We start from the raw sequence: 9,982 nt of genomic DNA on the forward strand, positions 1-9,982 counted from the left end.
AGAAACAATATTTGAAGTGCTTTTTCTAATAAAAATCTACAAATTGGAATGTTAAATATAATTATGGGAAANTGTAAAATTTTCTCTCTCCTTATATTTTAATAAATAATAGTGAAAGACAAAGAGAAACAATATTTGAAGTGCTTTTTCTAATAAAAATCTACAAATTGGAATGTTAAATATAATTATGGGAAAGAAAAGTCAATAAAAGTGAATTTTAATAAAGTTTTTATTTTTAAAAAAGAAAAAGAAAATAAAGTTGGTCCCTATTCATTGCATTAAGCCAACTCCATGTGAATTAAATGTATCATTTGTTTTTTTTTTTTTTTTAATTAATAAGCTAAAAAAAATATTATATTTTCAATATCTTGCACCACAAAAAACAAAATTATTTCCGAAAAAATGATTTTCCCGGGATTTCTAACATAGTTTGTACTCATGGCCCTGACATTCTNTCTTTTTTTTAATTAATAACCTAAAAAAAAATATTATATTTTCAATATCTTGCACCACAAAAAACAAAATTATTTCCGAAAAAATGATTTTCTCGGGATTTCTAACATAGTTTGTACTCATGGCCCTGACATTCTGACTATCTCTACCAACCGACACAGAGTCTTTCTAACATGGTTTACACAGAGTCTTTCTAACATGGTTTGTTTCACACTCTTGTAAAAGGTGTTTTGTTCTCCTCCTCAACCAATGTGGGATATCACAATCCACCCCCTTTGGGGCCCAGTGTCCTCGCTGGCACTCGTTACTTTGTCCAATCGATGTGGGACCCTATCTCTACAAACCGACATAGAGTCTTTCTAACATGGTTTGTTCCACACTCTTATAAAAGGTGTTTCGTTCTCCTCCTCAACCAATGTGGGATATCACAATCCACCCTCCCCCTCTTCGGGGCCCAACGTCCTCGCTCGCTGACACTCGTTACTTTCTTCAANAACCAATGTGGGATATCACAATCCACCCTCCCCCTCTTCGTGGCCCAACGTCCTCGCTCGCTGACACTCGTTACTTTCTTCAATCGATGTGGGACCCCACCAAATCCATCCCCCTTCGGGACCCAGTGTCCTTACTGACACACCCGCCTGGTGTCTACTCCCTTCGGGGAATAGCCTCCTTGCTAGCACACAGCCCGGTGTCTAGCTCTGATACCATTTGTAACGGTCCAAGTCCACCGCTAGAAGATATTGTCCTCTTTGACTTTCCCTTTCAAGCTTCCCTCAAGACTTTGAAACGGGTCTACTAAGGAAAGATTTCCACATCCTTATAAATGGTGTTTCGTTCTCCTCCCCAACCAATGTGGGATATCATAGTATAAGTAGTAACTTTCAATTCTTTTAAATTTTTATTAGTCATCCTATTCTCAAGATCACTTTCNTGAATGGTGTTTCGTTCTCCTCACCAACCAATGTGGGATATCATAGTATAAGTAGTAACTTTCAATTTTTTTAAATTTTTATTAGTCATCCTATTCTCAAGATCACTTTCATTTGGATGTGGTCTCGATTCATTCACATACCTCTTGTTTACTCGAGTATCACAAATTATAATCGTTATTTTCTCACTTTCAAATTCAAATGAAAAGAATCAAAAAGGAACACTCTTCTACCATATTCCATTAATTTACATGGTAATTTTCAAGCTAGCTCAAAAGAAAGCATAGGAAAAGAGCCTCAAAATTGATCAAAATTATCTCTCAAGCTTTGAACTTACCCGAAACCGTGTCGTTATGTCGAGCTGCTTCTCCATTTTTAACCCAACCATCTCTCCCTAATGATTCCTGGTAGTAGCGAAAGCTTACAAACGCTATGAAAGCTGCAAAATCATACTTCATTTCAATAACGTTACACGTTCGAATCTACATCTCGAAACTCATTGAACAATATAGATTAAGATTTCGGTTCGAAATGGTTTACCTGCCCAAATGCGATATAGAATCGAAGAGAAGTTCCATACCATAAGGAAGATAGCAACAATCATTCCCTTCTTGTGGGAACTCAGCTGCCAAGAACTCCCACAAAGTCTCAACCAATGTTCTCCTAATTCACAAAAAAAGAACTCTTAAAAACATCAACACGAATCCGCGTCATATTCTAAACAAATAAAAAGTCGATAAACAAAGACCTCGATCGTCCAGATCAAAAGGGCAAATGGGTGTTCATATAGCAAAGACTAGTAATCAATTTTTCTGCGTGTATGCTCCAAACAGCCCAATTAAGGTTTCGATTTCAAGCTAGTAAGCACAGTGCTATAAGCTCTTTTTTCTTCGAAATTCGAGTCCTAGCACGGTTTCCCAAGGGAATATTAAGATATTGAAAAAACAAATCAACTTTTCAGAACTGTCCTAGAACTGTCTAAATGGTACCCCGACGTCGGTCGAACGAAAATTGGCCGAGACTGAAACCATTTTCGCGTGGCAACTTGGAAGACACGTAGCTCCCTCGTATTAGCAAGTCATTATGTTTCTACTAACCAAATGATAGTTCGATGAATAAGGCACCAATTAGGATCTAACCCCGTTTCAAAATAAAGTTTCATGTGATTCAAATGGAAACATAAAAACAAAAATTAGTCACGAACCAAATTAAAGTTTTTAGAATACAAAGATGAAAATAAAATATTTATTTTTAATTTTAAAATTAAAACACAAAAAAAGAAAAGAAAAATGAAGGGTGGAGATTGAATCAAACATCAAATCATCCGATCCGACAGAAATAAATTACCGACAAATAAAGTATATAACAATTTTAATTTTTATTCCCTTCTAGAATTTTTAGAATTTAAAACGTGGTCGTTTTATGAAGGGAACAAAAGAGGGTCACAAACAAATCGACGGATGAAAAGACAGAGGAGTACGGTGGTTTGTTGTACTCGGCCGTATTGAATTGTAACCCAAAAAAGAATAAAAGATAGAGAAGTTAAGTCCGTGGAGATGTGTTTTTTACCGTGGGTAAATAATTTGGGGAGGGTGAAAACCGCAACGAATCCTGTGCCAGTCAATCAGTACATCCATTTGTCAGAACCCAAAAAAATTTTAAATTTTAATAAATATTTATTACATTTTTTTTTACCATATATTTCTATATTTCTTACCATAATTGCCCATTTTTAACCCTCTTCAAAAATGGTAAAAAATAACAATTAATTTTAGGTGAAAATCGTTAATACTATATTTCTAAAATATACTTAATATTTCTATAATACCGTTTAATTTTTATAAATGTTTTAAAAATATTTTTGAATTTTCAAAATTTTCATTAATTTATAAGCTTCAATTTTCAAAAAAATTTAAAAATATTTTTAAAGTTAGTAACACGTTTTAAAAATATGCATGAATTTTCATTAATAATAAGCTTCAATTTTCAAAAAAAACTTCAAAACATTCGTAACGTTAGTAACACGTTTCAAAAATATGCATGAATTTTCATTAATNTTAAAGTTAGTAACACGTTTTAAAAATATGCATGAATTTTCATTAATAATAAGCTTCAATTTTCAAAAAAAACTTCAAAACATTCGTAACGTTAGTAACACGTTTCAAAAATATGCATAAATTTTCATTAATAATAAGCTTCAATTTTCAAAAAAAATTAAAAATATTTGTAAAACATATGCATGAATTTTCATTAATAATAAGCTTCCATTTTTAAAAATATTTATTTTTAACGTTAGTAACACGTCTCAAAAATATGCATGAATTTTCATTAATAATAAGCTTCAATTTTAAAAAAAAAAAATTAAATATATTTTTAACGTTAATAACACGTTTAAAAAATATGCATAAATTTTTATTAATAATAAACTTCAATTTTTAAAAATATTTAAAAATATTTTAAACGTTAATAACACGTTCAAAAATATGCATAAATTTTCATTAATAATAAGCTTCAATTTTTTATAAAAAAATTAAAAATATTTTTAATGTAGTAACACGTTTCAAAAAATATGCNTAAAAAAAAAAAATTAAATATATTTTTAACGTTAATAACACGTTTAAAAAATATGCATAAATTTTTATTAATAATAAACTTCAATTTTTAAAAATATTTAAAAATATTTTAAACGTTAATAACACGTTCAAAAATATGCATAAATTTTCATTAATAATAAGCTTCAATTTTTTATAAAAAAATTAAAAATATTTTTAATGTAGTAACACGTTTCAAAAAATATGCATAAATTTTCATTAATAATAAGCTTCAATTTTGAAAAAAAATTAAAAACATTTGAAACGTTAGTAACACGTTTCAAAAATATGCATGAATTTTCATTAATAATAAGTTTTAATTTTTTAAAAAATTTAAAAATATTTGTAACGTTAGTAACAAATTTCAAAATTACGCATGAATTTTCAAGAATAACATTAAAAAGTTCGAAAATAATCTATATAGTATAGATAGACCATTTTGTTAATATCATTGGTGTTAATATTATTTATAAAATTTTATGTAAATTTTTTTAAAAAAATAAAAATGGAAAGATATTAATGAAATATTTTAAAATTCAATAATATATTTAAAATACTATTAAATTTAAAATTAAACAAAATATTAATATTTTATTTTTGAAATAAAATAATTTTAGTTGGAAAAAACGTGTTATTGAGTAAAGAAAATAGAAAATTTAAGAGTATATATATTTTTTAATTTTAAAAAAACGAAAAAAAAAAAAGAAAAAGAAAATTACCTTCATAGTTGCAGAAGGATCTCCATGGAACAGAGGCTTGAGATTTTGCAGCAATTCATTCACGAAAGGAACAAACCCTTTAACCAATCGAATCACTTCTTCTTCAACCACACAATGTTCATCATCACTATCGATTTCCTTTCCATTTCCCCTGTAATTTTCCCGGGAAAATTAAACGCAAAACCAGAGCTTAACCTAAACAAAACAGGACGAAATTGATCGAGCACCTGCTAAAAATGGAGCTATGGACGAAAATGGCAGCCAGATAAACAAGACCCATATGCGAAATCATACTGATAAAGCTGCAAATTCCAGAAACAAAACAAAGCTTAACAACCCTTCTTCAATGGCGGATTTGGGGTTTTTTGTTGTTTTTACCTGATGTTCATGTTCTTGATGAAATAAGAGAGGGCTATAACCAAATTCCCCGCTCCAAATGCCATGGCGGATCTTGAAAACTCCCTCCACATTATCAAATCCACTGCAAGAAATCAAACAGTTGAGGAAATTAAATTTTGAGATTCTGTAATGAAAATGGGAGGCTCTGTTCTCACCTAGTCTCTGTAATTTCTGTTTGTTTCCCGGGAAAATTTCTTGTGCTGGAAAATTGATTTCCTTAACGTCGAAGCTTTCTTTCTTAATCTCTTCGAATGCATCGAAGAAATCTTGAGGTGGAGGAGATGAAACCGTCTTCTCCGGGGAGATTTTTCTGATTCCGTTTGTGTTCGTCGGCGGTTTGGTAATCCCGACGGCCGATTTTCGAGACTGATCGGTTTTCTTCCTCGTTGAGTTTCTCTCTGGTATTCGTACCGGTTTGTTTGGACTGTTGTTGGATCTCAATCTCCAAGACGGAATCGGGGTTTTCCGATTCTGTTCATCGCCGCTACTCGGTGATTCTGGTTTTTCCTCGGCGATTTGAATCGAGTTAAAACCCTCATCGGATTTCCATGTCTTCCTCCTTGCACTCCCGACGGTAGCGGCCGGAACCCTACATTCGGCGGTTTCATCGTCTCCATTGAAAACCCTAATCCCACCACGGACTTCATCGAATCGGATTCTGCTTTCCCAGACAGACCCCGCCACCACGTTCCCCCTTGCCACCGCCGCCCTCCGCCGGCTCAAATCCATCGCCGCCGCCTACGAACGCACAGCACAAACCCTCTGTAAACCAATCTCAAGGTGTAAAAATGGCGGCCTACGAACTCCAAGCTTTGAACAGAAGAACAGGGAATTCTCTGTTTGTGAACGACAAATGGCGATGAAGAAGAAAGGACTGTTTATATTAAAATTTTATAGGATGAATTGTTAAAACTAGTTTATTAGGGTTTGAAATTCGGATTCAATATTTATAATTACGGTATTTTTCACGACATCCTCACTTCATTTACTTTTAACTTCTAAACGTTAATATCATTTCACGTACCATCACGAGTCCTCGAAAAGTCTGATCAACCCGACCCAATTCGTATTTTCTAAGACATTGTGACTTCATTTACTTTTAACTTCTAAACGTGAATATAATTCCACTAACCAACACAGTCTTCGAAAAGTCTGATCAACCCGACCCAATTTGTATTTTCCACGACATCGCCATTTCATTTACTTTTAACCTCTAAACGTTAATATCATTCCACGAACCAGCACGAGTCCTCGAAAAGTCTGATCAACCTAACCCAATTCGTATTTTCCACGACATCGTCACTTCATTTACTTTTAACTTCTAAACGTTAATATCATTCCAAGAATCAACACAAGTCCTCGAAAAGTCTGATCAACCCGACCCAATTCATAGGTTGAACTTATATTAAATTAAGTCGTATTCAAATGGTTAGGTTAGTTCATAGATTTTCTTAAAATTAATTAGATTAACTGAACCAATCCAAATTTATTGTTAATTTAAAAAAATATATATTTTTATTTACTATATAATTATATATACATATATTTAATAATTTTTTTTCGATCTTAATTAAATATTTTAAAAATAAATAAATATATGTTTTACCGATTAACTTTGTAGGGTTGAATTGAGTTGGGTTCTTTATTTAATAAAAAAAATTATTCAAGTCGAAAAAAATTGACAACTCGAAACAGTTAAGTTGAGTCTAAGAAATGTCTCAACCTGACCTAACCCAACTCACGAACACGAGTACAATTCTGGTTCTAATAACTCATGATTTGTTACCGTACTCCTAACTCGTTCTAAAGTATTAAATTTTGTGTACTAAGTTTTTGATATTCAACAACCGTCGTAAGCTAAAATCTAAATATTTATCTATCCATCGACCGAGTCGATAAGCTACGACTCGAAAATTGAAAAAGGACTGAAGTTGCAGTGTTGGAAGTTGGTGTCCGTTGAACGTGTAGCGGCGGAAAAGGCAGGGACAGGCCGACAGAGGGCGGTGGAATGGCAGTAATAGGCCGTGCTCAACGGTCACCCCGTTCCATTCCACCGACATATAAAAATAAAAGTAATTAGGGAAATATAATTAATAATTAAACGTGCAAGAGAATAATTAAGCACTTTTTATTTAATTTACTTTTCGATATCTGTGTTTTTATTAATAAAATCCCATCTTTATTCTTTAAAAGTTATAATTTTTAATTAAGTTAATTTAATATATTTTTTTTTTATCATCGAGTATAATTCAATAGTAATTAATATATATATATATAGTCGACAAATAAAAGAATTATTTTATTTTATGAATATGTCGATTTTGCCCTTGTATTATTATTTTATAAAAAATGTATTTTTGGGATGTTAAAAATTAAAAACTAATATTTACAATATATATATATATATATATATTAATAATGGAAAAATATTTATTAAATTAATAATTAAACGTGCACATAATAAAGGAAGATGTGGAATTGACCACTTTATATTGCATTGGGGAAAACAAAAGACCTATAATTTAATTACTTTACTTTTCTAGTTATATTTTTAAATTATATATATATATATATATATATATATATAATTAATTAATTAATTAATTAATGCAAAATGTGGCAACCATTATAGATGTGGACCTCATGTCATGTTGTTCTTGTTATTATTATTATTATTAAATAGAATAGTTGTTGTAGGTTTTTTAAGGATTGATTGACTAATTTTCTAAAATTAAGAATTAGGGTTTTTTTCGATTTGGGTTGGATTGAATTTGTAGAAAATCGAAAATTTGGGTTGGTTCGTGGGTTGACATTTATCCGATCAACCCAAAAATAGGTGATATAAACCAAGAGACATCAATCATACAATATACTTCAATGAAGATGTAAAGAAAATGTTGTCAAAATTATCAAAAGATGTTGCAATTCATGCCACACTGAGGAAGAATGAAGTTTTTTTTTTTATTTTGGGTTGATTAAAAACTATAAAGATAAAAATAAATTGAAAAGAAACGTAAAGGAAACATATATTTGATCTTGAGCCTGTAGCTCTGATACCAAATGATAAGATAAGGAATCACTATAAGGAAAGTAAGATTTGGATGACCTTGTTGATCGAATATCTCAAGGCAAGAACATTGTTTGAGATTCGAATCACTCCACAAGCAAGATCGATCATGTCTAGCTTGAATGATTCTTGTTGATCAAATATCTCAAGACAAGAACACTTGATTGAGATTCGAATCACTCCACAAGCAAGATTGATCGTGTCGAGCTTGAATGATTCTACATGCAACATAAACTACATAGAATTGTAAAGAAACTTAGTCATTGGCTAAAGAAGAGCACAAATGCTTCTTTTACTGTATTTTCCAAGTCTTCCTACAAATACAACATACATGGCTTTATATAGCATCAAAATGAAACTATTAAAGGCATTCCAAGAGTTGTAACCTTCCTACTTTATGGCCATAAGTAACCATTATATAATTGTAACGTCAAGTAAATAAAATGTCTTAAAATACATTAATGAAATACAATANACAATTGTAAAGAAACTTAGTCATTGGCTAAAGAAGAGCACATAAACTTCATTCTTTCTTAATGTGGCATGAATTGCAACATCTTTTGATAATTTTGACAACATTTTCTTCACATCTTCATTGAAGTATATTGTATGATTGATGTCTCTTGGTTCATATCAATAGAACTGTAATCCAATCGATCCCTACTTTTAAAATTATTGTAAAGATTAAGAATAATTAACGTTTGTAACCGATGTTAATGATGCATTGTGACTTGTGAAATGTTTGATATTTGAGTTTTATGAGATTTTAATCATTAATGTAACATGTATCGTAGATAAATATGATTGATTTAAAATAATTATTTAGTAAAAGAACCATTCGAATAGAGTTTATAACCCAACCTAAAAATAAAGAGTTGGGTTGAGTTGCGAATTTTATTTGGGTTGCTCGGTTCACCAATCTAGCTAACTTGAAATTCAGGTTCAATTCAACCAAACCCAAAAATAAAAAGTTGAGTTGAGTTGTGAGTTCTATTCGAGCTGTTCGGGTCACCAACTTAGCTAACACAAAATTCAAGTTGATTCAAAAGATTTTTCCAANAACTGTTCGGGTCACCAATCTAGCTAACACAAAATTCAAGTTGATTCAAAAGATTTTTCCAACCCAACTCACCCGGTGTACACCCTTGGTTTGAATGTCATCTACACAAAGCAAAGCATATGAACCAGGCAGTAGGCAACGAGCGGCGGGCCTTGGCTGTAGCTCTTTCTAATGCCTTTCATTCGACCTCTCTACTCTTCTGTGAGTTGAGTTTCACTTGACTTGCTAGTGTTTGGTTCTTGGGGTTGGCCATATCCTCCATAGTTTCACCAATGGTAGAGGAATCACTTGNTAATTCGACCTCTCTACTCTTCTACGAGTTGAGTTTCACTTGACTTGCTAGTGTTTGGTTCTTGGGGTTGGCCATATCCTCCATAGTTTCACCAATGGTAGAGGAATCACTTGATAAATCCTCCAGACGCTCCTAAAATCGTGTAATCAAAACTCGTAACTAAATGTTGCAGATAGTTAATATGTCATGGAAGTCGTGTTACGTATCAACAAGCTCGAGTTAGAGAGAACGAGGATGAGTGTTTTCGTGCTTGAAGTTTCTTATCAAGTGGAAGATTTGTGTAACAACCTAAGTCCCTGCTAGAAGATATTGTTCGCTTTGGCCCGTTACATATCTCTCTCCAACCAATGTGTCCCCTCTCTAACCGATGCGCTATCTCACAATCCAATTTCGTTCCTCTCTCCAACCGATGTGGGATCTCACAATCCACTCCGTTGGAAGCCTAGCATCCTTATTGGCACACCTACCG

General features: G+C 32.0%; 1 pseudogene; it reads right to left on the reverse strand.

Annotated features, from left to right (window-relative positions):
- Positions 1-1,546: 1,546 nt before the first annotated feature.
- Positions 1,547-5,992, reverse strand: LOC111798821 (annotated as a pseudogene).
- Between the last annotated feature and the right edge of the window lie 3,990 nt (positions 5,993-9,982).

Source organism: Cucurbita pepo, chromosome LG07 (genome assembly GCF_002806865.2).
Source record: "Cucurbita pepo subsp. pepo cultivar mu-cu-16 chromosome LG07, ASM280686v2, whole genome shotgun sequence".
Lineage (NCBI taxonomy): Eukaryota > Viridiplantae > Streptophyta > Magnoliopsida > Cucurbitales > Cucurbitaceae > Cucurbita > Cucurbita pepo.